Raw genomic sequence first — 13652 nt, forward strand, 5'->3', positions numbered from 1 at the left:
TACTACACAATAACTCACTGCAGTACACAATAATTCACTGCACTACACAATAACACACTGCATTACACAATAACACACTGCAGTACACAATAACTCACTGCAGTACACAATAATTCACTGCACTACACAATAACACACTGCATTACACAATAACACACTGCACTACACAATAACTCACTGCACTACACAATAACACACTGCACTACACAATAACACACTGCATTACACAATAACACACTGCATTACACAATAACTCACTGCACTACACAATAACACACTGCACTACACAATAACACACTGCATTACACAATAACACACTGCATTACACAATAACACACTGCACTACACAATAACTCACTGCACTACACAATAACACACTGCACTACACAATAACACACTGCATTACACAATAACTCACTGCACTACACAATAACACACTGCACTACTCAATAACACACTGCACTACACAATAACACACTGCACTACACAATAACACACTGCACTACATAATAACTCACTGCACTACACAATAACTCACTGCACTACACAATAACACACTGCACTAGATAATAACTCACTGCATTACACAATAACACACTGCACTACACAATAACTCACTGCACTACACAATAACACACTGCACTACACAATAACACACTGCATTACACAATAACTCACTGCACTACACAATAACACACTGCACTACTCAATAACACACTGCACTACACAATAACACACTGCACTACACAATAACACACTGCACTACACAATAACACACTGCACTAGATAATAACTCACTGCACTAGATAATAACTCACTGCACTACACAATAACACACTGCACTAGATAATAACTCACTGCACTACACAATAACACACTGCACTACACAATAACTCACTGCACTACACAATAACACACTGCACTACACAATAACACACTGTATTACACAATAACACACTGCACTACACAATAACTCACTGCACTACACAATAACTCACTGCACTACACAATAACACACTGCACTACACAATAACTCACTGCACTTCACAATAACACACTGCACTACACAATAACACACTGCACTAAACAGTAACACACTGCACTACACAATAACTCACTGCACTACACAATAACACACTGCACTACACCATAACACACTGCACTACACAGTAACTCACTGCATTACACAATAACACACTGCACTACACAATAACTCACTGCACTACACAATAACACACTGCACTACACAATAACACACTGCACTACACAATAACACACTGCACTACACAATAACACACTGCACTACACAATAACACACTGCACTACACAATAACACACTGCACTACACCATAACACACTGCACTAGATAATAACACATTTTTTATTATTTATTTCACATTTTGATTTATTATCTATTTCACTTGCTTTGGCAATTTAAACATATATAAATCCTTTAGAATTTAATTGAGTTACAGACAATGAAATAACTTTAGAATTCCATTTTTGTGGTCTTTTTCTTGAGCTTCAATTTCTAAGACAGATCAGAGTAGGATTCCGTGTGCAGTCGTAGCCCCCATCAGCGACCAAGGGCAGCAGAGAGAATTTTCAGGAACCCGTTCCAAGAGATCCTTTCCGGGTTTTCACACGCTGCCTGGTCTCTAAATGTACTTACGGGTTTGAATGGGGACTCGGCTGCTGGTGGCCGTAGGGACTTGCTCAGGACAGTTGGGCACTCCCTTCGCAACTAGAGGGGAACAGGATATTATTGATGTGCTTCATGACATGGAAGACAGGAACCTGAAGGAATAATATTTTGTTCAATATTTGTTCATATTTTATTAGGAGTTGATTCTGGTAAGATCGGACTAACGTAAGTACCTATTTATTTTATTTGTTGGACTAGCTGATGCATTTTATGAAAAAAATCTATGTGGCATATGTTGCATGTGTTCTTGGCACAACGTCAAGTGACCATGTTGTCGTTGACAATGTTAAAGTTGCCAGATTGTTTTCATGAGATGAGCTGGCGCCAGAAGGCTACAGTAGAAGGAGCCAGTGAACTTGCTGACCAATGCGTCTGCCCTTGTGTTTTGTTAGGCTACTGTGGCTACCACATAAAACAATGGCAGTCTTATGTTTTGAATAGGCTATCTGTCCAATGTTTTGTCACAATGTGTCTTAATAGGCCTAAGGAGTTAAAACATAATAACAGTTTTGTCGTTTATTAGAAAGACACTACAATAGGATATTTATGAAAACTTTATTGCGTCTCTTACATTTTAAGTTTTTGATTAGGCTGTGTTTATCTTTTTACTATTACACATTTTAGGCTACGTTCTTTCTTTGTTGCGCAAACAGCCTAATTAAGTGAGCATTGAAGGCATATGAATCATGTGACATGAAAATCATTAATTAATCTGCAATATTGATACAAACCAAAGTTGTGAAAGTGCTTTATGCATTTTAAAAATAATTTGGAATTCCGCGTTCACCCGCCTCTGGTAGTTCTAGAGTCAGTTACTTATTTGTTTCTGAGTTTAAAAAAAAGCCATAAAGTTCGAGCCGTTATAATTGTTAATCATAAACTGCGCTATAGTCCCGGGACGCACTCTGTTTACACTCACTCTTCAGTGAGTCGCTTGGTCAAAGTGCCACACGAAGAGTCCTAAAGATCAGGAGCAATAAAACAGCCCATTAAAGTAAAAGGATGAAGCGCTCAGTACCCCCAGTCTCCCCACGCGTATCCCTCCTCTATCAGGCACGGCAGCTCCACTACAGGGATCAGATGGCCAAGCCTGGGTGCCAGTCCGGTTATGCTTCAGTCAGCTTGTCCTGGTCACGCATGGTTCTTCCTCTGACACAGTGATGATATTGACCTAAACAATGTTGACAGCACCTGTGTTTGTTATAGGATATGTTTGTGTTGTGTGTGTTGTTTTACTAGGACATTGAGGTAGACACCGGTGCAGATTATATCTAGGTCTGAATGTGTACAGAACATCAAACACACTCAAATGTTATTGTCTGTCTCCTGGACACTTGTGGTGACAGGATGATGGACAGTGTGTCTGTGTAACTCCCTTCAACCCTTCCTCTTTCTCACTCAAGGGAAAATAATCCCACTTGCACAGGAAAGGAATGCCCCTCGTGAATAAGTAAACAGTCTTCTCATTGTCACAGGGATCTGTTGTGTGTCTGTGTATATGTGCATGTGTTTGTGGGAGGGTAAAGTGATTACAGTGTAATGTGAGTGGAGTACTCTGGGGTAGTTCAGTTTTCTGGGTGTAGGGTTGGAGTGGAGTACTCTGGGTAGTTCAGTTTGCTGGGTGTAGGGTTGGAGTGGAGTACTCTGGGGTAGTTCAGTTTGCTGGGTGTAGGGTTGGAGTGGAGTACTCTGGGTAGTTCAGTTTGCTGGGTGTAGGGTTGGAGTGGAGTACTCTGGGTAGTTCAGTTTGCTGGGTGTAGGGTTGGAGTGGAGTACTCTGGGTAGTTCAGTTTGCTGGGTGTAGGGTTGGAGTGGAGTACTCTGGGTAGTTCAGTTTGCTGGGTGTAGGGTTGGAGTGGAGTACTCTGGGTAGTTCAGTTTGCTGGGTGTAGGGTTGGAGTGGAGTACTCTGGGTAGTTCAGTTTGCTGGGTGTAGGGTTGGAGTGGAGTACTCTGGGTGGTTCAGTTTGCTGGGTGTAGGGTTGGAGTGGAGTACTCTGGGGTAGTTCAGTTTGCTGGGTGTAGGGTTGGAGTGGAGTACTCTGGGTAGTTCAGTTTGCTGGGTGTAGGGTTGGAGTGGAGTACTCTGGGTAGTTCAGTTTGCTGGGTGTAGGGTTGGAGTGGAGTACTCTGGGTAGTTCAGTTTGCTGGGTGTAGGGTTGGAGTGGAGTACTCTGGGTAGTTCAGTTTGCTGGGTGTAGGGTTGGAGTGGAGTACTCTGGGTAGTTCAGTTTGCTGGGTGTAGGGTTGGAGTGGAGTACTCTGGGTAGTTCAGTTTGCTGGGTGTAGGGTTGGAGTGGAGTACTCTGGGTAGTTCAGTTTGCTGGGTGTAGGGTTGGAGTGGAGTACTCTGGGTAGTTCAGTTTGCTGGGTGTAGGGTTGGAGTGGAGTACTCTGGGTAGTTCAGTTTGCTGGGTGTAGGGTTGGAGTGGAGTACTCTGGGTAGTTCAGTTTGCTGGGTGTAGGGTTGGAGTGGAGTACTCTGGGTAGTTCAGTTTTCTGGGTGTAGGGTTGGAGTGGAGTACTCTGGGTAGTTCAGTTTGCTGGGTGTAGGGTTGGAGTGGAGTACTCTGGGGTAGTTCAGTTTGCTGGGTGTAGGGTTGGAGTGGAGTACTCTGGGTAGTTCAGTTTGCTGGGTGTAGGGTTGGAGTGGAGTACTCTGGGTAGTTCAGTTTGCTGGGTGTAGGGTTGGAGTGGAGTACTCTGGGTAGTTCAGTTTGCTGGGTGTAGGGTTGGAGTGGAGTACTCTGGGTGGTTCAGTTTGCTGGGTGTAGGGTTGGAGTGGAGTACTCTGGGTAGTTCAGTTTGCTGGGTGTAGGGTTGGAGTGGAGTACTCTGGGTAGTTCAGTTTGCTGGGTGTAGGGTTGGAGTGGAGTACTCTGGGTAGTTCAGTTTGCTGGGTGTAGGGTTGGAGTGGAGTACTCTGGGTAGTTCAGTTTGCTGGGTGTAGGGTTGGAGTGGAGTACTCTGGGTAGTTCAGTTTGCTGGGTGTAGGGTTGGAGTGGAGTACTCTGGGTAGTTCAGTTTTCTGGGTGTAGGGTTGGAGTGGAGTACTCTGGGTAGTTCAGTTTGCTGGGTGTAGGGTTGGAGTGCAAACAATATCTTTGTTAGTATAGTGAGTCCTAATGAATAATTTAACTATTTCTCTCAGAGGCCTGGAGGAGTAGAGGAATGAAGAGACGGATTTGCGTGGGAAAGGAGGAGGAGAGGACTGGAGGAGTAGATGAATGTAGAGATGGATTAGTGTGGGAAAGGAGGAGGAGAGGACTGGAGGAGTAGATATTGGGTTGAAGTGAACCCATTTCTTTGTGGGTCCACTGCTGTAGTGTGTCAGTCGAGACAGACAATAATGTGAACAGTAGGGAGACTGTGTCTGTGGTTGTGTGTGAACAGTAGGGAGACTGTGTCTGTGGTTGTGTGTGAACAGTAGGGAGACTGTGTCTGTGGTTGTGTGTGTGAAAGATGGAGATTTTAAAATACACAGTGTGAGAGGAGAGGAGTATTAGGACAGTCAGTCAGTCAGTCAGTGTGTGTGTTTGTGTGTGTGTGTATTCTCTGTGTCTCTGCCCAGTGTCCGCTCTCTCTTCCTAAAGACTGCCCAGTGTCCACTCTCTCTTCCTAAAGACTGCCCAGTGTCCACTCTCTCTTCCTAAAGACTGCCCAGTGTCCACTCTCTCTTCCTAAAGACTGCCCAGTGTCCACTCTCTCTTCCTAAAGACTGCCCAGTGTCCACTCTCTCTTCCTAAAGACTGCCCAGTGTCCACTCTCTCTTCCTAAACACTGCCCAGTGTCCACTCACTGTTCCTAAAGACTGCCCAGTGTCCACTCTCTCTTCCTAAAGACTGCCCAGTGTCCACTCTCTCTTCCTAAAGACTGCCCAGTGTCCACTCTCTCTTCCTAAAGACTGCCCAGTGTCCACTCTCTCTTCCTAAAGACTGCCCAGTGTCCGCTCTCTCTTCCTAAAGACTGTCCAGTGTCCGCTCTCTCTTCCTAAAAAGTGCCCAGTGTCCGCTCTCTCTTCCTAAAGACTGCCCAGTGTCCGCTCTCTCTTCCTAAACACTGCCCAGTGTCCGCTCTCTCTTCCTAAAGACTGCCCAGTGTCTGCTCTCTCTTCCTAAACACTGCCCAGTCGTCTCATACAAGGCCCTCTTTTCATCTCTCTGGCCTCATTTGGGATGTTTATAAAAATACTAACACAGAGATGATCAATGTTCAGTGATGAACTGAGACAGCTGGATTCTGACAGTGTATGACCTTGCTCTGGTTGTCTTTTGTTGAATAAGTTGTGTGTTTCTGACTACAGAGACGACTTTCAGATGGAATAAGGATTAAACTATTTTTTGTTCAATTTCCTACAGTAGTCTCAGAAATCCCAGACCAAGGACAACAGCACATTGGTTAAATTGTTGGAGGCAACCAGTCTGTCTAGTTTTACAGTACTGAAGGGTGGTCAGGATCACAAGGTCAACCAGTCTGTCTAGATTTACAGTACTGAAGGGTGGTCAGGATCACAAGGTCAACCAGTCTGTCTAGATTTACAGTACTGAATGGTGGTCAGGATCACAAGGTCAACCAGTCTGTCTAGATTTACAGTACTGAAGGGTGTTCAGGATCACAAGGTCAACCAGTCTGTCTAGATTTACAGTACTGAAGGGTGGTCAGGATCACAAGGTCAACCAGTCTGTCTAGATTTACTGTACTGAAGGGTGGTCAGGATCACAAGGTCAACCAGTCTGTCTAGTTTTACTGTACTGAAGGGTGGTCAGGATCACAAGGTCAACCAGTCTGTCTAGTTTTACTGTACTGAAGGGTGGTCAGGATCACAAGGTCAACCACAGATCTATTTCCAGGTCTGACCAACTCCCTCCCTCCTCCCCTCCCCTCTCCCTCTCTCAATTAAATTACATGTAATTTCAAAGGGCTATTGGTATGGGAAACATACAAGTGAAATAGATAATAAACAAAAGTGAAATAAACAATAAACAGCAGTAAACATTACCCCCCCCCCCCCCCCCAGCAAACCCAGAGGTACAGACTAGGCCATGCTAACTCAGTGGTACTTCAGCTGATAGGAGTGACATGGAGAGCATTAGGTCAGGAGGTTAGAGGGGGGTCTGGGGAGTGTTACAGAGTGGAGGTGTTGAAACTGCAGCAACCCTTTAATGAGTAGGTGTGTCCAACATTTTGACTGGAATATACAGTACCATTCAAAAGTTTGGACACGTCTACTCATTCAAGGGTTTTTCTTTATTTTATTGTAGAATAATAGTAAAGGCATCATCAACACTATGAAATAACACATATGAAATCATGTAGTAACCAAAAAAGTGTTAAACAAACCAAAATACATTTTCTATTTTAGGTTCTTCAAAGTAGCCACCCTTTGCCTTGATGACAGCTTTGCACACTCTTGGCATTCTCTCAACCAGCTTCATGAGGTAGTCACCTGGAATGCTTTTCAATTAACAGGTGTGCCTTGCAAAGGGTGGCTACTTTGAAGAATCAAAAATATAAAATGTTTCACGCTTTTTTGGTTACTAAATGATTCCTTATGTGTTATTTCATAGTTTTGATGTCTTCACCATTATTCTGCAATGTAGAAAATAGTAAAAATAAAGAAAAACCCTGGAATGAGTAGGTGTGTCCAAACTTTTGACTGGTACTGTATATTATTTTGTTAAATATATATTTTCCTTCTTTATTACATTCCCATTACCCTACTACCCCTCCCCTAATTGGAGTAAACTAATGGTCAACAATACTTAGGCTTCTATTTCCAGCTTATACATACTATATCAAATAAAAATGTATTGGTCACATACACATGGTTAGCAGATGTTATTGCAGGTGTAGTGAAATGCTTGTGCTTTTAGTTCCGACAGTGCAGTAATATCTAACATGTAATCTAACAGTTCCACAACAACTACCTAATGCACACCAATCTAAGTAAAGGGATGGAATAAGAATACATAAATATAAATATATGGATGAGCAATGACAGAGCGGCATAGGCAAGATGCAATAGATAGTATAGAATACAGTATATACAGTTGAAGTCGGAAGTTTAATACACATTAGCCAAATACATTTAAACTCAGTTTTTCACAATTCCTGACATTTAATCATAGTACAAATTCCCTGTTTTAGGTCAGATAGGATAACCACTTCATTTTAAGAATGTGAAATGTCAGAATAATAGTAGAGATAATTATTTATTTCAGCTTTTATTTATTTCATCACATTCCCAGTGGGTCAGAAGGTTACATACACTCAATTAGTATTTGGTAGCATTGCCTTTAAATTGTTTAACTTGGGTCAAACATTTCAGGTAGCCTTCCACAAGCTTCCCACAGTAAGTTGGGTGAATTTTGGCCCATTCCTCCTTACAGAGCTGGTGTAACTGAGTCAGGTTTGTAGGCCTCCTTGCTCGCACACGCTTTTTCAGTTCTGCCCACAAATGTTCTATAGGCTTGAGGTCAGGGCTTTGTGATGGCCACTCCAATACCTTGACTTTGTTGTCCTTAAGCCATTTTGCCACAACTTTGGAAGTATGCTTGGGGTCATTGTCCATTTGGAAGACCCATTTGCGACCAAGCTTTAACTTCCTGACTGATGTCTTGAGATGTTGCTTCAATATATCCACATAATTTTCCTTCCCCATGAGCCATCTATTTTGTGAAGTGCACCAGTCCCTCCTGCAGCAAAGCACCCCCACAACATGATGCTGCCAAACCCGTGCTTCACGGTTGGGATAGTGTTCTTTTTTATGTTGGTTTTGGATCAGTGGCTTCTTCCTCGCTGAACGGCCTTTCAGGTTATGTCGATATAGGACTCGTGTTACTGTGGATATAAATACTTTTGTACCCGTTTCCTCCAGCATCTTCACAAGGTCCTTTGCTGTTGTTCTGGGATTGATTTGCACTTTTCGCACCAACGTATGTTCATCTCTAGGAGACAGAGCACGTCTCCTTCCTGAGCGATATGACGACTGCATGGTCCCATGGTGTTTATACTTGCATACTATTGTTTGTACAGATTAATGTGGTACTTTCAGACGTTTGGAAATTGCTCCTAAGGATGAACCAGACTCGTGGAGGTCTACAATTTTTTTTTGAGGTCTGATTTCTGATTTCTTTAGATTTTCCCATGATGTCAAGCAAAGAGGCACTGCGTTTGAAGGTAGGCCTTGAAATACATCCACAGGTACACCTCCAATTGACTCAAATGATGTCAATTAGCCTATCAGCAGCTTCTAAAGCCATGACATAATTTTCAGGAATTTTCCAAGCTGTTTAAAGGCACAGTCAACTAACACGGGACCCAAACCGGCTGCGCACGTGTGCTATCATGCATACATTTATTTTGTCCTCCCACACTAAACGTGATCACGACACGCAGGTTAAAATATCAAAACAAACTCTGAACCAATTATATTAATTTGGGGACAGGTCGAAAAGCATTAAACATTTATGGTAATTTCGCTAGTTAGCTTGCACTTGCTATCTAATTTGTCCTATTTAGCTAGCTTGCTGTTGCTAGCTAATTTGGCCTGGGACATAAACATTATTTATTTTACCTGAAATGCACAAGGTCCTCTACGCCAATTAATCCACACATAAAACGGTCAACCGAATCGTTTGTAGTCATCTGTCTTCCTTCCAGGCTTTTTCTTCTCTTGACTTTATATTGCAATTGGCACCTTTCATAAATTAGGTGCATTACCGCCACTGACCTTGTTCGTCTTTCAGTCACCCACGTGGGTATAACCAATGAGGAAATGGCACGTGGGTACCTGCTTCTATAAACCAATGAGGAGATGGGAGAGGCAGGACTTGCAGCGCGATCTGCTTCAGAAATAGAATTAATTTCTATTTTAGCCCTTGGCAACGTAGGCGCTCGTTGGCGCTCGCGAGCAGTGTTGGTGCAATAATTGAATAACATAGATTTCTAAATTTATTTTGCAACAGTCGTGCACGCGAGCGGTGTGGTCAGCCTGTTAGTGTATGTAAACTTCTGACCCACTGGAATTGTGATACAGTGAATTATAAGTGAAATAATCTGTCTGTAAACAATTGTTGGAAAAATGACTTGTGTCGTGCACAAAGTAGATGTCCTAACCGACTTGCCAAAACTATAGTTTGTTAACAAGAAATTTGTGGAGTGGTTAAAAAACGAGTTTTAATGACTCCAACCTAAGTGTATTTAAACTTCAGACTTCAACTGTACATATATAAGTAATGCCAGATATGTAAACATTATTAAAGTGACTAGTGTTCCATTCTTTAAGGTGGCCAGTGATGTCTAGTCTATAACTATAGGCAGTAGCCTCTAATGTGCTAGTGATGGCTGTTTAACAGTCTGATTGCCTTGATATAGAATCTGTTTTTCAGTCTCTCGGTCCCAGCTTTATTGCACCTGTCTGACCTCGCCTTCTGGATGGTAGCGGGTGAACAAGCAGTGGCTCGAGTGGTTAATTACATTTTATGAATGAATGAATGTGCCACTAGCGATTCTGGGTTAGAGTCCAGGCTCTGTCGCAGCTGGCCGCGACTGGGAGACCCATGGGGGAGGCGCGCAATTGGCCCAGCGTCGTCCGGGTTAGGGGAGGGTTTGGCCGGCAGGGATATCCTTATCCCATCGTGCATTTTGGCGGGTAGAGCGCGGTGCACGCTGACACGGTCGCCAGGTGTACGGTGTTTCCTTTGACACATTGGTGTGGCTGGCTTCCGGGTTAAGTGGGCATTGTGTCAAAAAGAAGTGCGTCTTGGCTGGGTTGTGTTTCAGAGGACGCACGGCTCTCGACCTTCACCTCTCCCGAGTCCATACGGGAGTTTCAGACTGTAACTACCAATTGGATATCACGAAATTGGGGAGAAAAAGGGGTACAAAAAACAAAGAAAAAAAATGAATGAATGACATTTTATTTTTATGTCAAATTGCCAGTTGGCAACCCATCCCTTATGGGATTAATTGACACATAAACAAACATTACAATAATTGACTGTGATATTTCAGTGATCATTCTTCTTCCGGCGTTCTCTGCATTGCGCATCACATAAAGAGTAAATGTATTATTATTTTAAATAAATTAATCAATACCTAATAGTAAATAAGATTATCCAGAAAATAATTAAATCCCTAGAGCAGTACAATAATATACGTAGATAAATTATATACATACATAAATACATACCATATACAGACAAATAAATACAGATAAAAAAGAAAGAAAGAAAAGTCACTTCAACCCAGTTTGACATAAAGAGAATATTCATATGGGAGACAAGCCAATACATTATCTGAATACACACCTGCCATTAACCACATAGAAGCTAAATATTTTTACAATTTAATTATAGGTATCCCCTTTTGTTTTATTCCAGGCTTTATCTAAATATTCTGCAAATGGAAATACACAATGGACAAAAAAACATTTCAATTTCTCCTCATCACTCAGCCACATAATGCCAGGGCATATCTGGTGGTCTGTCTCCTCATCGCTCAGCTACATAATTCCAGGTTATATCTGTTGTGCTTTCTGGAATAAGAGCAATCCTATATTGTGGTAGAAAGGGCAATAGAGGATACAATGAGTTTCATTCTCTATTTCTTCGAGGTCCCAATAGTTACATAGGCTTTCCTCTTCCATTTCACCACAATACTGACCTGTTTCAATATGCAGAGGCAATATCCCTGTTCTGACCTGTTTCAATACGCAGAGGCAATATCCCTGATCTGACCTGTTTCAATACGCAGAGGCAATATCCCTGATCTGACCTGTTTCAATACGCAGAGGCAATATCCCTGATCTTACATGTGCACGTAGCGATCACTTGCTTTTAGGTATGTCATACATAATATATCTCTCATACACAAATTCACCCTTAATCTGTCAGGGCCTGACCGTAGAGAGCCCTTGGTTCTCTATGGTATAGTAGGTCAGGGCGTGTTCTAGGTTTATTATTTCTATGTTGGTGTGCTTGGTATGGTTCCCAATTAGAGGCAGCTGGTAATCGTTGCCTCTAATTGGGGATCATATTTAGGTAGCCTTTTTCCCACCTGTATTTGTGGGATATTGTTTTGAGTTAGTGCATGTTGCACCTCTGATGTCATGGTTCATTGATTGTTTGTTTCTTTTTGTTTGGAAGTTTCGCTTAAATAAATATGTGGAACTTTAATCACGCTGTGCCTTGGTCCGTCACTCCACACGTCCGTGACATAATATCCCACCAGCAAGGGACCAAGCAGCGTGAACATGAGGTGAGGAAGTTTTGGACTTGGGACGACATGAGAGCATGCGAAACCCTTCCTTAACATCGACGGGGCTGTAGTGGAGCGGGTCGAGATTTTCAAGTTCCTTGGTGTCCACATCACCAACAAACTATCATGGTCCAAACATACCAAGACAGTCGTGAAGAGGGCACGACAAAACCTTTTCCCTTTCAGGAGACTGAAAAGATTTGGCATGGGTCCCCAGATCCTCAAAAGGTTCTACAGCTGCACCATCGAGAGCGTCCTGACCGGTTGCATCACCGCCTTGTATGGCAACTGCTCGGCATCTGACAGAGGGTAGTGCGAACGGTCCAGTACATCACTGGGGCCAAGCTTCCTGCCATCCAGGACCTAGATAATAGGCAGTGTCCGAGGAGAGCCAATAAAAAAAATTGTCAGAGACTGCAGTCACTCAAGTTATAGACTGTTTTCTTTGCTATCGCACTGCAAGCAGGACTGGAGCGCCAAGTCTAGGACCAAAAGGCTCCTCAATAGCTTCTACTCCGAAGCCATAAGACTGCAAAACAATTAATAAAATTGCCACCAGACAATTTACATTGACCCCCCCTTTGTACACTGCTGCTACTCGCTTTTTGTTATCTATGTATAGTCACTTCGCCCCCACCTACATGTACATATTACCTCAACTAACCTGTACCCCCGCACACTGACTAGGCACCGGTGCCCCCTGTACAGTGCCTTGCGAAAGTATTCACCCCCCTTGGCGTTTTTCCTATTTTGTTGCGTTACAACGTGTAATTTAATATTTTTTGGGGGGGATTTCATGTAATGGACATACACAAAATAGTCCAAATTGGTGAAGTGAAATGAAAACAATGTTTAAAAAAATCTGCAAAAAATAAAATGAAACGGAAAAGTGGTGCGTGCATATGTATTCACCCCTTTGCTATGAAGCCCCTAAATACGATCTGGTGCAACCAATTACCTTCAGAAGTCACATAATTAGTTAGATTGGACACAGATGGACTTTATTTGAGTGTCACATGATCTGTCACATGATCTCAGTATATATACACCTGTTCTGAAAGGCCACAGAGTCTGCAACACCACCAAGCAAGCGGCACCATGAAGATCAAGGAGCTCTCCAAACAGGTCAGGGACAAAGTTGCGGGGAAGTACAGATCAGGGTTGAGTTATAAAAAAATATCTGAAACTTTGAACATCCCACAGAGCACCATTAAATCCGTTATTAAAAAATTGAAAGAATATGTCACCACAACAAACCTGCCACCAAAACTCACGGACCATGCAAGGAGGGCATTGATCAGAGAGGCAACAAAGACACCAAAGATAACCCTGAAGGAGCTGCAAAGCTCCACAGCGGAGATTGGAGTATCTGTCCATAGGACCACTTTAAGCCGTACACTCCACAGAGCTGGGCTTTACGGAAGAGTGGCCAGAAAAAAGCTAGGCATGTGGAAGACTCCCCAAACATATGGAAGGAGGTACTCTGGTCAGATAAGACGTTCACCTTCCAGCAGGACGATGACCCTAAGCATACTGCTAAAGCAACACTTGAGTGGTTTAAGGGGAAACATTTAAATGTCTCGGAATGGCCTAGTCAAAGCCCAGACCTCAATCCAATTGAGAATCTGTGTGTGTGTGTGTGTGTGTGTGTGTGTGTGTGTGTGTGTGTGTGTGTGTGTGTGTGTGT

The 13652-nt window shown here is 42.9% G+C and overlaps 1 protein-coding gene across 1 annotated transcript in view; it reads left to right on the forward strand.

The window, feature by feature from the left end:
• The first annotated feature begins 1706 nt into the window (after nucleotides 1-1706).
• The window catches only part of LOC115163913 (1-phosphatidylinositol 4,5-bisphosphate phosphodiesterase eta-1-like), a 118459-nt gene continuing 106513 nt past the window's right edge, over nucleotides 1707-13652 (forward strand). The window contains exon 1 of the mRNA XM_029716112.1: nucleotides 1707-1870. The gene's annotated coding sequence lies outside the window, so the exon portion shown is untranslated. The remainder of the gene's footprint in view (nucleotides 1871-13652) is intronic.

This window comes from Salmo trutta, chromosome 26 (assembly GCF_901001165.1).
Source record: "Salmo trutta chromosome 26, fSalTru1.1, whole genome shotgun sequence".
Lineage (NCBI taxonomy): Eukaryota > Metazoa > Chordata > Actinopteri > Salmoniformes > Salmonidae > Salmo > Salmo trutta.